General features: G+C 45.4%; 1 long non-coding RNA gene across 1 annotated transcript in view; it reads left to right on the top strand.

Moving 5' to 3' along the window:
• Positions 1–14,585: 14,585 nt before the first annotated feature.
• Positions 14,586–18,429, top strand: part of LOC120878195 — a 147,704-nt gene continuing 143,860 nt past the window's right edge. Inside the window, exon 1 of the long non-coding RNA XR_005724486.1 lies at positions 14,586–14,677. This is a non-coding gene — a long non-coding RNA (uncharacterized LOC120878195). The remainder of the gene's footprint in view (positions 14,678–18,429) is intronic.

Here is an 18,429-nt window from a genome sequence, read left to right as displayed (position 1 = left end):
ATTAAAAGACGCTTACTCCTTGGAAGAAAACTTATGACCAACCTAGATAGCATGTTGAAAAGCAGAGACATTACTTTGCCAACAAAGGTCTGTCTAGTCAAGGCTATGGTTTTTCCTGTGGTCATGTATGGATGTGAGAGCTGGACTGTGAAGAAGGCTGAGCACTGAAGAATTGATGCTTTTGAACTGTGGTGTTGGAGAAGACTCTTGAGAGTCCCTTGGACTGCAAGGAGATCCAACCTGTCCATTCTGAAGGAGATCAGCCCTGGGATTTCTTTGGAAGGAATGATACTAAAGCTGAAACTCCAGTACTTTGGCCACCTCATGCAAAGAGTTGACTCATTGGAAAAGACTCTGATGCTGGGAGGGGTTGGGGGCAGGAGGAGAAGGGGACGACAGAGGATGAGATGGCTGGATGGCATCACTGACTTGATGGACGTGACTCTGAGTGAACTCCGGGAGTTGGTGATGAACAGGGAGGCCTGGCATGCTGCGATTCATGGGGTCACAAAGAGTCGGACACGACTGAGTGACTGAACTGAACTGAATATCTATTACATGAGTATATACTAACAGCAATTATTTTTGTGTTCTGGGAAATTAAGATCCCAAGGGAAAATAAATTAGTAATTTTTACTGAGTTATATACTTCTGAAATCACAGTGTTCTTTTTCTCAATGTCACAGATTTATGTTGTGCAATACCCCTCCCCTTCAATCCTTGAAAGGATCAAGTCATCCTTTGATATGACCTCTTTATTTTTCTGCATTATCTTTTATTACTTTGTTCTGTTGTGCCATGGGATGCATTGCTAAAAACACTACTATAAGTATTTTGCTTTGGGGTTATAAATTGAGGATATAATGTCCATTTTTGTTTATGTGTAAATAATGTTATCGACCTTGGAGGCAAATGATCTTGTTGCACATAGATTACTGTGTCCTGTGTTATTTGCTGCCAAATAATTTCCAGCAGTTGTCAATGCCCTTGTTTCTGAAATTGATTTGAAAATAAAACAAGCATGAATTTAGAAACTGTAAACCTTACATGTTTTATTTATGCCTAAAGAGATACTTTGAGATATTCCACAAATTGTATTTCCCTTAAGTTGCAGAAGATACTAACTGTGCAAGTCACATGATTGAAAAGGAAACCGGTTAGATGTGAAGAAATGTATCATGGGTCATCCCATCATTACTACCTCACATCCTGATTATGGAGTCTACTCACACCTCCCAGAGACTACTCCATCAAGAAATGAGGAGAGGGAAGTACTTCAAGTTTAATTCAGATTACATGGCAGGAATTTTGGCAAGCAGGGAAGGAGCAGTGTCCCGAGAATACATTGATGCTTGCTGTCCTGGACCTAGGGGGTTAATCTTCCTCTGTAGTGTGGAAAGATATTCTTTGGGCTGTCCCACTCTATGGTGCCCCCCCTTTAATATACACACACCATGGTTCCTGAGACCTATGAGTTCCCTGTTGCTGGCTGGCATTTCATTCATTCATTGAGGGAATACTTTTTAAAGTGTAAATAGAATAATTAATTAAAAAAATGAAGCATATTTTGAACACAACAAAATGCCTATTAAAAGAAATCTGTATTTAAAAAGAAGTGCAATGTTTTCAGCAAAGCAACTTGTTCTATGCATAAAGCAGACTCACTGGAAAAGACCCTGATGCTGGGAAAGACTGAGGGCAGGAGAAGGGGGAGCAGAGGATGAAATTATAAAACATCACCAACTCGATGGACATGAATCTAACCAAACTCTGGGTGATAGTGAAGGACAGAAGAACCTGGTGAGCTATAGTCCCTATGGTCGTAAAGAGTCAGACAAGACTGAACGACTGAACAACAACTTGTTCTGTAAACTTGGATTTTATATATTGGATTTTCTGTTATCATTTTCTCCTCCACTTAAGTTATGGCATCAAATTTGCATTGGAATTTTCCCCTACCTTTGGGGTGATCAATCTATTGGTATAAATGCAAAGCTATTGGTTTGAAAGGAATAATAAAAGTCATTGAATTCAATGCCTTCTCCTTCCCCTGGCTCTAACTCAACCAACCCTAGCCAACGATTGAAATTCTTTTTAACATCCCTACCAAGTCTTTGCTTCCTCTTTTAGTAATGAAGACCCCACATGTCCTCCATGAAGCTCCTTCCATGCTTGGCAGTGAACCTTGGCTTTAGGGAAGTGATTCTCAATACTTTTTCTAAACAACCATGAGGGAATCCCAGGACACCTCCATCAGTAACAGTAGTTTTACATATAACCAAACTTTTAATAGAGGCTATCTCTAGAGAGCAAGATGGTGATGGGAGGAAAACTTTCTCTTTTCATTTGATATACTTCTACTGGTAATTTTTTTGCAGTGAATATATATTACTTTAATACATACATGCATACAGTTAGAAAAGTGGTCCAAGGGGGTAAATCTTAATCACACTAGGGATAGAGTGTTGGGAACAAGTCCCCCTAGAGGAACAACAGAATGAGAGGGAATAGTTTGTCTTATGATTTGACACCTCCATTGGCTGTGATATTCTTGGGTGTAGAGTGGGCACTAAGTTGACTGGAGATAGTTGGTAGGGAAGGTTGAATGACCCCTGCCTCCTTGAAAATCTTGTCTAATCTCTATCTCAACTGAGTAAGCCAGCTCTTCAGGCATTTTGTGGGATTCCCTGGTAGCTCAGCTGGTAAAGAATACACCTGCAATGCAGGAGACCCTGGTTTGATTCCTGGGTCTGGAAGATCTGCTGGAGAAGAGATAGGCTACCCGCTATAGTATTCTTGGGCTTCCTTGGTGGCTCAGCTGGTAAAGAATCCACCTGCAATGAAGGAGACCTGTGTTCGATCCCTGGGTTGGGAAAATCCCCCTGGAGAAGGGAAAGGCTCCCCACTCCAGTATTCTGACCTGGAGAATTCCATGGACTGTATAGTCCATGGGATTGGATTACGTGAATATTGATAAAACACCTAATATGTGCCAGGCGAATTTAAGAAATGATAAAACAGTGAGGAACAGTGGTGAAAACACCCAAGTACCAGACCTTATGTGTCCCAAAGAGAGTTGCTGGCCTTTAAAGCAGTCACTGTGGGAAGCTTTACAGTTTTATCAGTGATTTTCCGATCTCTCTTTTGGAACTTTATTCCTGAGTGCATACAATATGTTTGTATATGTACTATGTATATTAATAACTTCAGTTATATATACACATTATAAAATTTCTGTTATGTATGTAACCATGTAATTTCTGTTATATACAGAATATATAATATCTGTTGTACATATGCATAAGTTTAATTTTATATAATTTATTTCTTTACTAGTAGTGTGGCAGAAATAACTGAAACTTTGGAACAAAATAACTGAGTGTGAATACATGATCTTTCAGGAAGTTAACCCTTCCAAGGCTTTTTTTTTACCTGTAATACTGGATGAACAATGGAAAAATCATACAGTTGTGAAGATTTATTTATCATTGTGAAATTAACCCAAAATGGTATCACTGACATTGACAAAAATCTCTCTGGACATTTAAAAAAAATTGAGTCAATCATACTGCTTTTTAACCAGAAATACCTTCTATACTGCACAGACCTTTTATGCATTCATGTAGAAGCATGCAATGATGAGCAAAAGTCTATCAAAGTGTTTTGGTTTTTACTTCTGCCTTTAGGTTTTTCTATTTCACAACATCATGCACTTCCAAAGAGACCAAAGGGCCAGAGTCCAGGAGTTCCTTAAGCAAGTATGTAGTCTCTGCCTTTTTGACGTGTGCCTCTCTTGCTGTAAGGATGAATGACTGGTAGGCATGTTTTATTTCTGGACTGTCTACTGAAGATCAGAATTCAGAGGCCCGTCCCCCCCACGGTGTGCATTCATGGGACATAGTATCCCTGGGCTCTGGAGTAAAAACATTAGCTGTCTTAGCTCCAAGTTTCAGTGCCAAGTCCAGGCAATATCCTGCAGCCCACCAAGAACCACTGTCTGGCCTAGGGCACAACAGTAGAGAAGGGGCAGCAAAGAAAATAATGAGAAAATAGCCCAAGATTAGATATAAATGCTTTATTGGAAAGATAAGTCTACTCAAACTTTAGACAATTTTTAAATCCCCCATAATTCCAACATTTTAAATATATCTTTTTTTTTTTAAGTTGAAGTATAACTGGTTTAGAATGTTATTTTCAGGTATACAGCAAAGTGATTCAGTTATACATTTATCTATTCTTTTTCAGATTCTTTTCCCTTATAGGTTCTTACAGAATAGTATAGTTCCCTGTGCTATACAGTAATCCTTGTTGTTTATCTATATTATACATAGTAGTGTGTGTATGTTAATCCCAACCTCCTAATTTATCCCTCTCTCCCCACTTTGATAACTATAAGTTTTTCTTTTTTCCAAAGTCTGTGGGTCTATTTCTGTTTTGTATGTAAGTTCCTTTGTATCGTTTTTTGGTTTTTTTTAGATTCCACATATAAGGGATACCATATGGTATTTGTCTTTCTCTTTCTGACTTAACTCACTCAGTATGATAATCTTTAGGTCTATCCATGTTGCTACAGATGGCATTATTTCATTCTTTTTTATGGTTAAGTAATATTCCATTGTATATAGGTACAATATCTTCTTTATCCATTCATCTGTTGATATTTAGGTTGCTAAATTTAGGATATTTAGGTTATTTCCAGGTCTTTACTGTAAACAGTGTTGTATTGAACACTAGGATGAATGAACATTCATTAGTAGTTATTGTAAGAGTTTTCCTCTGCATATGATCTTTCTCTTGTATGTATTTCAGAGTTTCAGTAATAATGCACATACACTATTTTGCACAGCACTATTTTCACTTTAGCTTATATTTTCCTTATTTCTCAGTCATAATTATCATTTTAAACTCTTGCATGATATTTCATGTTGTGCTACACCATAAGTTGTTAAACTTTTAAAACAGAGGTCCTCTAATTTTAGCAAGTTGAATCAAGGAGGAAATGAAGTGATTTGATTTTTGAAAAACAGTAGTCCTAGACAATCAAACAACTGGATAATCAAAACATTAAAGGACAGAAACACATTTACCTTTAAATGTAGGCTTTGGATGAAAATCCAGAAGGTTTTTCCAGCTAGGGAAGAATAGTCAGAAGGCACTTTTTCTGTACCTACAGCAATGTCAGTCAATTTCAAAAAATTTTATTATACCAATAATCCTTGTCTCAAAAAATATAAATTAAGATGAGATCCAAAATAAACTGTTGGTAAACCAAAATTATTTAGGTCTAGAAGTAGCGTTATTATTCTAACAATGTTTTAATACATCAGTATATCTATTATATTAAGAAATAGGTTCATTTTAGGATCTCCCCTAACAAGTGATGGTGGTGGTGGGAGGCAAGGCGGGGAGGTTAGGGAAAGAATGCAATTGGAGATAAAAATACTAAATGTTTAAAAGTTATAAGCTATGTTCCATCTTCCTACCTTGACGAAGATGCCTTCAAAAAGATCTTGGCATCCACATTTGAATTTAAAATTCCTAGAGCTCTGTTCCAGGACCTGGTGGCACAGGGAGCGGGGCCCCAGGCCCCGGCCCATGGCCCTCTCCCCAGCCTAGCTGTGAACCTCAAGGGCTCAGGCATGCTTAGGCGAACCTCCCAACCCACCTGTCCCAGTTCTGTCCACTCCCCTGCATTGGCCACTTACCAGAACTCCAGTTGGTTGTTTTGCTGTTGTTTTCCATCTTTATTAAGATATATTTGACATATAACTGTATAACTGTCTGTAAACTTAAGGTGTCCAATGAGATGATTTGATACAATATAAAATGGTTACCACAACATTAGTTAGCACAACCATTACCTCACATGTTTTTTTTTTTTTTAAGTTTTAAGATATAATTGACATCTAACATTAGGTTACTTTCAGGTGTACAACATAATAATGACTTGATGTTTGTGTATCCTGTGAAATAATTACGACAGTAAGTCTACTTAATATCCATCATCACATGTAGTTATGGATTTTTTTGTTCTTGTGATGAAAACTTTTAAGATCTACTGTCTTCAGGCCTCCAGTTACACATACCAGCAGAGCAGTTTTCTGTTAGGAGCCTGAGAAGGAAGACTTTGCAGGTCCTGAGGGGATCCTGGGTACACAGACAAGGTCAGGAAGGAGAACAGGATGGCATGGGCTCCTGGGGGGTGGGCAGAGCAAGACTTCCTAAAGCACGAGGCCCAGAGCAGGATGGTACTGGACTTGGCTCGTGTCCTATGGCTATCTGACATTTAAAAATATTGAATGACCTTACAGTAACATTTAAATTTTCTTTTAGAAAATACAAACGGAAATACAAAGTCAGTTTTTATTAACCCAACACCTTTTTTCTTCTTTACAAAACCCCATGAAACACCAAATGAGAAAGCCAACCATTCATGGAGACCCCAGAGTATTGTATCTGAAGCCATTCCTTTTCTTTCCTCCACAGTGAATTCATCTTCATTGTACTTGTCATCTGCTCCCTTTTAGGCCAGATGAAGGGCACGGATCAAGAGTGCTTCTCAGCATCTCTGTTTCCAGAGCGACAGTTCCCTGATGACCCCATCTGTATCGGCTGATTGCACACAGACCTTGGCTGGTCTCACGTTCATCCGGCAGAACCTGTGTACGTTCTTGTAGACAGGAACCTGAGGAACAGATGGAGGGGTTGGCCATAAAACATGCTTGTTATCACAGAGAATGTTACTCCTCTCTCCGACTTAGTGCCCCAAGCACGGGGGTGGATTGAGCCGAGCAGAAGATCCTAGTGACTCAGAAGCTTCCAGGGAAGAAATCAAATATGGCAACCACTGAGGTCACACTCCCCTCCATTGCTTGTACATGGCATTCTTGACATAGGTATAGGGATGCTGCGTTGCCAAGCACCAGACAAGGAATGGGTTGTGTATTTCTGGATTCTGTCTGACACATACCCAAGAAGCACCACACAGGCACACAGAGTTCTGTGGTTACATGGCAGATGGTGAAGAGAGGCATGACAGAGTGATCAGCGTGTTTGCATCCGTGGAAACTTCCCACTGCTTACTGGTCAGGTGATCAATGAAACAGCACATCCTATTATTATTTATAGTATCTATAAATGTGCATCCTGTTATTATTCATGGTGGGTAATCACCCACTCTATAGCTCAGGCGGTGTGGCCCAGCTGAGACTATGGCTGGTGTCTAACAGCAAAAAGGAGCAGGGCTGGTGGGTACCTTGATGGCCAATCCCAGGCTTGGCTGTAGGAGCAAAGTGTGACTCCGGGGCATGGAAGTCAGAGATTAGCCTCAGCCAAGTCACACTGATATCTCATCTGTTTTCCACAGTTGCTTCTTAACTCGGCACCATGTCGCATCTTATGACAACTGTCGTTTCGTTCATCTGCCTCTCTCCTATCCTGAAAATGTAAATGCTATGGCTCAGACAGTAAAGAACCTGCCTGCAATGCAGGAAACCTGGGTTCTATCCCTGGGTGGGAAAGATCCCCTGGAGTAGGAAATAGCAACCCACTCCAATGTTCTTGCCTGGAGAATTCCATGGACAGAGGAGCCTGGCAGGCTACAGTCCATGGCATGGCAAAGCATCAAACACGACTGAGCGACTAACACTTTCATTATCCTGAAAATAAACGTGATGTCAGATGCAAAGTCAGTGTTCTGAAATGTACTTGGACAACTGTACCAGCGATGCATTTAGCAGTTTAAAGCCAGAAACATTGACTATCTCTTAAGTTGCTGCAGGTTGAGAAGCCATGGGGCTTCCCAGGTGGCAGTTGGTAGTGGTAAAGATCCTGCCTGCCAATAGAGACATAAGAGACACTGGTTCAATCTCTGGGTTGGGAAGATCTCCTGGAGAAGGAAATAGCAACCCACTCCAGTATTCCTGCATGGAGAATCCCATGGACAGAGGAGCCTGGCAAGCTACAGTCCATGGGGTTGCAAAGAGTCAGACACGAGCGAAATGAGGAGGAGGAGAAGCCACGGGCTGGTGCACTAACTGGGCCCCTTGAGCTCCGGGTCTCTCTCACTAGGCTGCAGTCACAGGTCCGCCTGAGCTGAGGTCATCTCCAGGCTCTCCTGGGGGGGTGATCTGCTCCCAAGGCCACTCATGTTTAAGGCAGGATTCTGCTCTTCATGAGGCATTGGACTGATGCCCTCAGTCACAGGGGCCTCCCTCAGTTCCCTGGATGTGGACCTCTCATAGGACAGCTCCCAACATGGCAGCTGGCTTCCCTCTGAGCAATAAGGGAAAGAGAAGGCAACAAGACAGAAGCAGCCAGTCTTTTTTGTAACCTAACAACAGAAGTGGGCTTCTCAGGTGGCATGAGCGGTAAAGAACCCATCTGCCAGTGCAGGAGACATGAGATGCAAGTTCAACCCCTGGGTCAGGAAAGATCCCATGGAGGAGGGTATGGCACCGCACTCCAGTATTCTTGCCTGGAGAATCCCATGGACAGAGGAGCCTAGCAGGCTACAATCAATAGCATCACAAAGAGTTGGACACAACTGAAATTACGCAGCATGCACCAGAAATGCCATCCCACCACTTCTGCAGAATCATTTGTTCAGTGAGTCACTCAGTGCCTTCTACACTCAAGGAGAGGGCTTTACACCAGGACACACACACCAGGAGGAGGGGTTAACTGGGAGCCATCTTAGAAGCTGCCCACCGTAACAATTGGTGCTTTTTGAAAATATTGGACTTTAATCCTCTTTCAAATAGAAGGGCTTTTGTTGTTGAGTCTCTGTAAGTCATGTCTGACTCTTTGTGACCCCATGGACTACAGGACACCAGGCTTCCCTGTCCTTCACTGTCTCCCAGAGTTTGTTCAAACTCATGTTCATTGAATCGGTGATGGCATCCAACCGTCTCATCCTCTTTCACCCCCTTTTCCTCCTGTTCTCAATCTTTCCCAGCGTCAAGGTCTTTTCCGATGAGTCAGCCCTTAGAATCAGGTGGCCAAAGGATTGGAGCTTTATTGGAGAAGGGCTTTAAAAGTTACTAAGTTCACCACATCCCTGTCAGAAACCTAATGCATGCTGCTCAGCCAGAGAAGATGAAAACAATGATGTCACTGGTATAAGCCACTCTTAGGAAACAACATTGTGACCTACTGGCAACTAAGGATTTGGCAAAAGCAGTGGGATGTTACTTCTGCTGCGTGCTAAGTCACTTCAGTGGTGTCCAACTCTTTATGACCCTATGGACTGTAGCCTGCCAGTCTCCTCTGTCCATGGGATTCTCCAGGCAAGAATACTGGAGTGGGTTGCCATGCTCTCCTCCAGGGGATCTTCCTGATCCAGAGATTTAACCCACATTTCTTATTGCTATGATAAACCTAGACAGTGTATTAAAAAGCAGAGACATTACTTTGCTGACAAAGGTCCATATAGTCAAAGCTATGGTTTTTCCATTAGTCATGTACAGATATGAGAGTTGGACCATAAAAAAGGCTGAACACTGAAGAATTGATGCTTTTGAATTGTGGCGCTGGAGAAGACTCTTGAGAGTCCCTTGGACAGCAGAAGTCAAACCAGTCAATCCTAAAGGAAATTAACCCAGAATATTCATTGGAAGGACTGATGCTGAAGCTCCAATACTTCAGTCACCTGATGCGAACAGCCGACTCATTGGGAAAGACCCTGATACTGGGAAAGATTGAGGGCAAGAAGAGAAGGGGGCAACAGAGGGATGAGATGGTTGGATGGCATCACTAAGTCAATGGACATGAGTTTCAGCAAAATCTGGGAGGTAGTGAAGGACAGGAAAGCCTGGTGTGCTACAGTTCATGGGGTCGTAAAGAGTCGGAGACAACTTATGGACTGAACAACAACAGTACTACTATGGAACACTTTTTGTTAGAATTCCACCCTCTTTTAACATAGAGTTCAGCCTACAGGCTGAAGAAATGCTCTTGGTTACCCCCAGAATTATCAAGTGACATCGTTAAAGTATTTTTTTCTTTCTTACATAGCCTAGCCCAACATCTTCATTTCAGGCATGGAAACTGACTGAGAGGAAATAACCTGCTGGCGGCCACATAGCTCAGGATGGTGTTGGGTCCCAGGTAGGTTTTGGTGAGCTTAATGTTGGGTTTAGGGCAGAGCCACTTGCACTCTGAGAGACCTGAAGCATGGCTTGGGATTAAGAAAGCAAGGATGAGAAATAAGGTCAGGGAAGAAAAAAAGTCGAAGAGGAAAAAAGGAGAAGGAGAATTTCAAGAAAGAGAAACAGGATAGCAACAGTGGGGAAGGAGAAAGACTAAAAGCTTATTCACCGCAGGTACCACTGGGGGGCTCCATGACCTGCCCATGCAGCTGCTCCAATCCTCTAAGGTTCCGGTTCATCCACGGAAACAAACTGAAATTTTAGTGCCTCTCTCATTGAAAGGCAGCAGAGTGCAGTGGTTTAGGCTGTGGCCTCTGGAGCCAGAATGCCCAGGCTGGAATCCCAGCTCGGCCACTAGTTTTGTGACCTATGCAAGCTCTAATACTTAACCTCTCTTTCCTCATTTTCTAAAATAGAAATGATAACAGGACACACTGTTTGGGATGGCTGTGGGATTGGTGAAATTAATAAATGTAAAGTGCTTACTATTCTTACTGTAGTGCAGGGCCCAAGCAAAATTCTCTTATCAGCAAGTGATGGGACAGCCAGGCTTGTGTTATTCTCAGCCCTCAACTGGGTTTAAGGATGGAGTAAAGCTTGGGATACAGGACAGGGTGAGGCTTAGGGATGGAATAAGGGGTGGCAGTTAAGGTAAGGAGGTGTATTGTATGTATCACTGCAAAAACAGAAGTGATAGTCACTCAGTCGTGCCCGACAGTCACCCCATGGACTTTAGCCCCCCAGGCTGCTCTGTCCATGGATCACTGCGAATACGCAGCCAAATCAGAGTGCCTTATGCATCGCCAAACAAAGCAAATGGAGAGTCTTTTTGCCCACTCAGGCATCCTTCTAATCCTTTTCCATTCCTCTTTTCCTTCATCCTCCCTTCATTTCAGCTCTTTATGTAACAGCTGTTTGGTTCTCCCTGCAGAACTGCAAAGCAGTTGAATAAGCTGGGAAATTAAAACTATTCAGTATGTAATCATTTTATATTATTACAAGTATTGTGTGTGTGCTCAGTTGTGTCCAACTCTTTGCAACCCGATGGACTGTAGCCCGCCAGGCTCCTTTGTCCATGGGATTCTCCACGCAAGCATATTGGAGTGGGTTGCCATTTCCTGCTCCAGGGGATCTTCCCTGACCCAGGGATTGAACCCACATCTCTTGTGTCTCCTGCATTGGCAGGCAAATTCTTTACCACTGTGCCACCTGGGAAGCCCATTACAAGTATTATGCAGTATCAGAATTACTTAATTTGTGTTGCCGTCACCATGGTTCCCATTTTCTCCAGAACTTTTCACCTCTTCCGTCTTTGTTCTTTTTATTCAAGTATGTATTTAGCTGACAGACGTCTGGTCACACAATTGCTTTTCAAATAGAAAAGTATGTATTATGTCATAGACACTGTGCAGTGCTTTAAACTGACCCTAACAATAACCCCGAGTATTAAGTGTTGCTATTCTGTTGTAAACTATACTTGGAGAAACTGTCACTTGCCTGAGATTCCTTCCTGTCTTCATTCCTTCAGCATCCTCCAAGTACCAAACAGAAGGATGTGCAGGACAACCTGGGACTCTAGGCACTTACTGAGGTAAGGAGGGAAGTGAAGGGGCTGAAGCCCTTTACATAGGTGGGAATGATGAGATGGTGAGATGAGTTACATGATTGTCTGTGGCTCCATTTGTTTGGGTGGGAAATAAGGTCACACAAAAGTAAGACAGATGATCCACATTAAGAAGTTCAATTTTGTGGAGTCAGACATGCAAACGTCACTCAAATGTGACAAGTACTATTACAATAAAACAGGGATTTGGGAAAGACCTCATAGAGGAGCTAGCAACTGAGCAAGGCTCTGAGGGATGAACATGAGTTTTCCAGATGAAAAAAGATGGAAGAATATTCTAGATGGAAGAAATCTCACATCCAGAGACTCAGAGTTACGAAAATTCTTTTCATTGGAGATGGAGAGTGAAGTTAGGGACAGACTGTGAGGGAGTGTGCCAGAAAGACTGGAGTTCACTTTACAGGCAATAGAGAGCCAGACCAGACTTTTAAGTAAGGGTATCAAAGAATCACATTCTTTTTGTTTTTTCATAAAGAATAATTCAGAGTGGGATTTGGACAATTTACGGAGAGGTGAGAGGTACCCAGGAGGTGGGGTAAGGACCAGGGCTGGAAGAGTGATGGGACTGAGGGAACAACTGTGAAAAGATCCATTAGCCAGAGATAATGATGTTTCAGGAACAGGAGGTGGGTACATGGCTGGAGCACCCTTTGGTGGTGGGAAGAGAGGATGAATGATGGAGCAGCAGGAGAAAGAAAAGGCTGCTCACTGGCATGCCTGGTGCAGTGGGTTGAAGTAGCAAGTTCACATTGAAGGTAGGGTAGAGCAGAGGAGTTATCAGGACCTTGAAGCATGACCCCCGTGCCTTTTTTATTCCTGAATCCTGCCCCTGCACAGGGCCTGGAGCCTGGGGATGAGGAAAGGGGATGCAGGGTTCCACTAAAGTCTTCTTGAATTAAATGAGAGAGGGAGTGCATTGAATCTATAGATTGCTTTGGGTAGTATACTCATTTTCACTATATTGATTCTTCTAATCCATGAACACAGTATATTTCTCCATCTATTAGTGTCTGCTTTGATTTCTTTCACCAGTGTTTTATAATTCTCTATATATAGGTCTTTTGTTTCCTTAGGTAGATATATTCCTAAGTATTTTATTCTTTTCGTTGCAATGGTGAATGCAATCCCACTGCTGGGCATACACACCGAGGAAACCAGAATTGAAAGAGACACGTGTATCCAATGTTCATCACAGCACTGTTTATAATAGCCAGGACATGGAAGCAACCTAGATGTCCATCAGCAGATGAATGGATAAGAAAGCTGTGGTACATATACACAATGGAGTATTATTCAGCCATTAAAAAGAATACATTTGAATCAGTTCTAATGAGGTGGATGAAATTGGAGCCTATTATACAGAGTGAAGTAAGCCAGAAAGAAAAACACCAATACAGTATACTAATGCATATATATGGAATTTAGAAAAATAGTAACAATAACCCTGTATGCAAGACAGCAAAAGAGACACAGATGTATAGAACACTCTTATGGACTCTGTGGGAGAGGGCAAGGGTGGGATGATTTGGGAGAATGGCATTGAAACATGTATAATATCATATGTGAAATGAATTGCCAGTCCAGGTTCGAGGCATGAGACAGGGTGCTCCGGGCTGGTGCACTGGGATGATCCAGAGGGATGGGATGGGGAGGGAGGTGAGAGGGGGGTTCAGGATGGGGAACACGGGTACACCCATGGTGGATTCATGTTGATGTATGGCAAAACCAACACAATATTGTAAAGTAATTAGCCTCCAATTAAAATAAATGTATATTAAAAAATTAAAAATAAATAAACGAGAGGAAGGCAATAAGGCTCCAGTAGAGGGGAGGGAGGGTTGGCGCCTGCAGTAAATGGTCAAATGGTCAAGTGAGGTGATGCCTGGTGGTGGGGAAGAAGCCCAGGGAGGCCAGGCCGCAAACCTGTGTAGATTGCTGAGGAGCTTGAGAGTCAGGCTAGGGATCTTGGACATCAGCTAGCATGCAGCTCAGAGTGGGCTCCGGAGCCTGAACCTTGCAGCCCTCAGTGTGTTGGCTAAAATACTACTCATTTAGCAAATCGTAACTCTCTTTACCTTGCAAATAATTCTCCATAAATGCTCTCAAATCTGAAAAATAGGCGAATGTGAACTAACCCTGTTCTCTGGGACCAGAAGATCCAACTCCTGCCCGGGAACAGACAGCTAAAGCTTCCCTCTTTGGAAAGAAGAGGTGCAAAACAAAAAGACGTCAGTTGCAACCATCTCAACTGGTGACTTTCGAAGAAATTAAATGCTTTAAAAGAAGGTGTAGCCGGGGCAGACCACAGACCTCGCACAGAAACCTAAGCCCGGGAGAGTGGTGTTTCAAAACCACCCATTATTTTCTGGTACATCTTTTGTAGCCAAATTCCAGATCCCAGCTACCTTCGTTCCCGGACGCTCCCCCCGCCCCCGCCCCCGCCCCCGCCCTCCCCGGGTCTCCACCCCCACCCCGACAGCCACCACCTCACGCGCTGGCAGAATGACGTGGGTTGGTGATGGCGCGGCCGCTCAGGTGAGGGGCCACCCAGTCCCCGGAGGCGCTGGCGGCCAGAGCCCATTCGCCACAGCATCAGCTGGGGAGGGAGGGGAAGAGGCGGGGGAGACCGGAGGGGAGGGGGAGCGCGAGGAGGGGGCGGATCGCGCAGCGGGCCCCGCGGGCGGAGGGAGAGCGGCGCACGGGGAGGGGCCGGGAGGGCGCATTGGCGGGGGCGCGCGGGCGCCGGGCCAGCCCTGCTTCGCCTGGGTCGCCGGCTGACGCGCGCCGCAGTCGGAGGCTGAGCCGCGCGGGGGCAAGGGACGGCGCAGGGCTGCCGGAGGTACAGCTTCGTCGGAGACTGAAGGCACCGGCGCTCGGGGCCGCGCGGTGGGCGCGGCGTAAGAAAGTGAGTATCTCCTTGCGTGGCTGGCAGTGATACTCGGTCCCGCTCGCAGGCGACGGCTGGAACGGAGGAGGGCGCGGGGGGCGGCCGTGTTGTCACCGGGACACCGGAATACCCGGGCTTCCTAGAGCCGCGCCAGCTCTGCCTGCGGCAGGGCCAACCTGGTCATCAACTCCCCCCTTCTCCTCCGGAGCCGGGTGCGGGCCAGGCTGAGATGCAGCGGCGTCGGCAGGCCCCCCATCACCTCCCCAGACTGTGGCCAACTTGTGCATCCGTGCCCCCCACTTTCCGGGGAGCCCTGCCTGGAGGTGGCTCTGGGGGCCGTTGGGCCTGGAGAAACTGCTGGAGCCGGCACTGCGGCTTTCTGGGCAGGAAAGTGGAGGGCACGGGCTGTCACGCCGCAGGGCCGGCAGGGCTGGGAGCGCAGGTGCGGGGCCGGCGCGCTCGGGCGTATGCGCGTTCCGGCCCCGGCGGACACAGCTGGGCGTGGGCTTTGTTCGGTTGCGCTCACACCTGGGCGGATCGCCGGAGTTCAGGGGCGAGCCGACCTCCACTCTCCCCAGCCTGGAGAGAACTTGGGGAACCAAGGATGGGAGACAGGAGAGTCACCCGAAAGCAATAGGATGGGAGGCTTTCCGAAGGCTTTGTCGGCCCTACAGGTGCAGGTACCCGGGGCCCCGGCGCCTCGCCTGGCCTCTCGGGGCTAGGACTTGTTGGGGCTGGCTCGCCGGAGCTTGAGGCTGACTCAGAAGAGCTCCTTCCCTGCCCAGACTCCCTCCGGTGGGATCTGGCAACAGCTTCGCTCCGGGATGTTGTGTTGAGCTGGCCGTCACCGCCGGCTCGGAGCATCCATCTCCCGGCGAGCGCCATCTGTGCAGCGCACCGCCCCCGGCACTGGGCACGCCGTGCGGGTGGGCGCCGCAGCGCGCGAGTCCCCGGCCATACAGCAGCCCAGCCATTCCCTGCCCACATCTGCCCGTGCGCAGAGGGGAAACCCGGGTGCCGCTGTGCAAGGAGTCATTTTTCCCAGAGCTGTGTACTCTGGGCAGCAAGCACCGCCGGAGGGGGTCTCTCTGGACCGGGAGCGAGGGGATTGGGAGGGGTGGAGAGGGGTCAGGTTGGTAAGCAAGCCGCTCCCCTCCCCTCCGGGTCACCTCCCCTCCCACCCGCCACCTGGCCCGCAGCAGCATCTTCTGTCCCCTGCGCGCTCCGGGGGGCCGTCCCTGCGCAGTTGCGAGCGAGGGGGGAGGGCGCCGAGGGCTGGCGTGCCATTCCCACCCAACCTCTCTCCTGTCGTTTTCACTCTAGCAGTTCCAGCCAGAGACTGCATCCAGCGCGGAGCAGTCAGTCCTAAGAGCAAAGTGTTCTTTTCCTTCCCGATCCCGCGTGGTTAAGACGCAGAGGTGCAGCTATGAGGGACGGGACCTCTCCTCGCCCCAGGCGCTAGCGAGAAGAGATGGAGGAGAGAGTCATGCGGCCGGAGACAGCTCTGCACCAGCAGCTCCCCCTGGGGCTCTCCAGGAAGGAACACAGTAGCCACTGAATACAAACGTATGGAAGGAGGCTGGGCTACTTTGGTTCACACTGTTTTATGCCAACCATGCCCTGTTGTTAAAATATTGTAATAATAGCTTACTAGTAAATGAGACCTGCCAGAAGTACTGAAGTGGATTTAGGCAATTGGATACTTTCATCTTTACGGGTAATGAGAGTCTGAGCGCGCATCGCGGGTGCAGGGCGCTGTGCATGTTACATGTATCTATCATCTCAATTTTCACAGCAGCCGCATGTTAAAAATTAGGAGACTGGAGACAGGTCAAGTAACTTTCCCAAGGCCACATAGTTAGGAAGTGAGGAAGCAAGGATTAGCTTTTGGCCCATCCAGGACTGAAAATGTGGCCTTTTGGAAGCTTGTCATCAGTTTAGGGGAAGCCTAAAATCACCCAGTGTTCAAAATCAGGGACATATTGTAAGCCCATTTAAGTCTGGCCCCTGCAGACCTCACAGTAGCAGTCAATATTGTAATTCAGTGAACTGTACTGTGGAATAGCCTTTTTACTGCACTGTATTGCCCCTCAGTTCCTTTACATGTTCCTTTATTTCTGTTAGCTTTTAAGTACTTGGCTGTTAACCCACAATCCAACCAGTTACAGTCACTGGACTGTTCTTAGTGACTATGACCCCTTGCTGTTCCAGAGAGGCTGAGAGGTTCCTGGCACATCAGAATTTTTGAGAAAACTTCTTTTTCTTTTTTGAAGAAAAGGCAAACATTTCCATTTGGCATACATACATTTCGATTTCAGGTCCCCAGCCTTAAATCTTTTGACTGTGGCAGTTTTCCTCCTCAAATTGGATGTTGATTTTGAGTAAGACCCTAGTAAAGCATCTTAGGAAAGCGTTAGCTATCCTAAGTGTATGAGTGGGGCACATTTATAAAGATGCTCCTTGTTGACTGAAAGAAGAATTTGAAGGAAAGTGAAATCAGCTCTTCCTGGAATAGCTTTTAGGATGATTATAATTGACTGACCAATTGGAAAAATGAATTCATTTTGCTTTCTTAATCCTACTGACTCATGGACTTTTTTTCAATTTGCCTTTTACTTTGTTACAGGAAAGTTGCTAAACATTTCAGGCAATTCAGGGATTTCAGAGCTGTTCCTTAACCTTTGGGTTTCCAAATGAATGCAGTGGGGCTCAGAGAGGTCACCCAGCCGACTAACACAGGGTAGTAGTGAGGTCTTTGGGCTGTAGGCCAGTCTGCTTACAACGCAGCAGGGACAGTAAATGAAAAGCAAAGTCATCTTCGGAAATGGTACTTCTCGTGAGGCTGATGTGAGAATGCGTTGGGTGTGAGTGCTTCAGGAGGGTGAGATGGTGCTAAGAATGTGTACACTTGGGCTGTAGAAAATTTCGTTAGGAATCATTTCAAATAATTCTTTCATGTAGGATAGTTTTCCTTGTATGATCAGTTAAATAGAAATAGAACCTGTGGATATGATGTAGTGTATGTACAAGGGAGCTATTTAATGGACCCTCTCATGAAGCTTTTCTGGTAAAGAGATACTTTCATTCATTCATCCGTTTATTCGTATTTACTGAGTGTGTGGCCTGCTGTCCTAAGCCCTGGGGATGCAGTGTTGAGTAAAGCAGAGCTCCTGCCCTCAGGGAGACTAATACTGGTTTTTATCATTTATGGCTACAGACTTATACAGATTCTTTTCCCACATATCATGATATACAGTTGATAAACTTGCATAGACGAATACGTGGTGTAACTGTGTTCGAATCAAGAAACAGAACTTTATGAAGGTCCAAGAAAGCCCTCTTGTGGCTCCTACCGGTTATTACGTTCCCCTAAGGGTAACCACCAATACACCAGGCTTTTAATTCCTGATTTTCTCACCATGAAATCAGACGGTCTTTGTCTTAGTTAGCTTGGGCTGCTGTACAAAGCACATAGATTGGGCAGCTTATAAACAGACATTCATGCTCTTGTAAATGTTCTAGAGTCTAGAAGTCCGAGACCAGAGTGTCAGCCTCGGTTCTGGTGAGAGCTGTTTTCCTGGCTGGCAGATGGCTCCCTGTGTGCGAATATACCCTTTCCTCAGACTGTACCTGGGAAGAGTTCCCTCTCTTCCTCTCCTATAAGGCCGTGGAACCTATCGGATTAGGACCCCACCCATATAATCTCATTTCACCTTGTGGCTTAGTCTCTAAGTGTCCAACTCTTTGCAACCCCATGGACTAGCCTACCA

The sequence above is a fragment of the Oryx dammah genome, unplaced genomic scaffold, assembly GCF_014754425.2.
Source record: "Oryx dammah isolate SB20612 unplaced genomic scaffold, SCBI_Odam_1.1 HiC_scaffold_18, whole genome shotgun sequence".
NCBI lineage: Eukaryota > Metazoa > Chordata > Mammalia > Artiodactyla > Bovidae > Oryx > Oryx dammah.
Note: the sequence above shows the minus strand (reverse complement) of the source record. Positions and strands in the feature narration are given on the sequence as shown.